General features: G+C 30.9%; 1 protein-coding gene across 1 annotated transcript in view; it reads right to left on the bottom strand.

Moving 5' to 3' along the window:
- The window catches only part of LOC119585304, a 32287-nt gene that overhangs the window by 16262 nt on the left and 15319 nt on the right, over positions 1–706 (bottom strand). The window lies entirely within an intron of this gene.

Here is a 706-nt window from a genome sequence, read left to right on the forward strand (position 1 = left end):
TATTTTTTAAATAAAGTAAGAATAGCATACATGCTGAAACATGCAGCAGTGAAAGTATAAATGTTTACTAATATTGTGCACTGCATTATATTCAAAACGTCTATGCTGTTTTGGACATAATTGAAGATATGGAATGGAGGAAGCTTCAGGAAACTGCAAATGAGCAGGAAGGCAAGAAAGTGAAATGTAGATATTATAAAGAAAATGTAAGTTCAGATGTAGAAAGACTTACAAAAAACAAAAGGATTATCTATTTGCCAAGAAATCTGTAACATGAAAAAATCAAGAAAAAAAGACAAGAATTCCTTCAGCTCATAGAATATCTAAGCACATCCTTAAACACCTTTTCCACTGGACCACCACTGAAAAGAAGTGCTAGGGATTCTGATGACTCATGCTCTTTTTGTTCTTTGTCACATAAAATTTTTAAATTTGTACAGTATAAAATAGAAAAGGAATAGAAATTACTAAAGAAACCGTTTCAAAGATCTTTTACATAATTTATACATAATTATACTTACATAAAATGTACACCTGTTGAGACTTCCTCATTTAAGGGAAGGAGTTCAAAATCCTCCTAACAGATGAAATATTACTGGTTATCTCTTAGATGGAGTAAACAATTTAGCAATGGCTTTGGAACTGAAAGGATAAAATATTACACTGAAACAAAATAGCTGTTCCAATGTCCACAATCAATGGTTAA

Source organism: Penaeus monodon, chromosome 19 (assembly GCF_015228065.2).
Source record: "Penaeus monodon isolate SGIC_2016 chromosome 19, NSTDA_Pmon_1, whole genome shotgun sequence".
Taxonomy (NCBI): Eukaryota; Metazoa; Arthropoda; class Malacostraca; order Decapoda; family Penaeidae; genus Penaeus; species Penaeus monodon.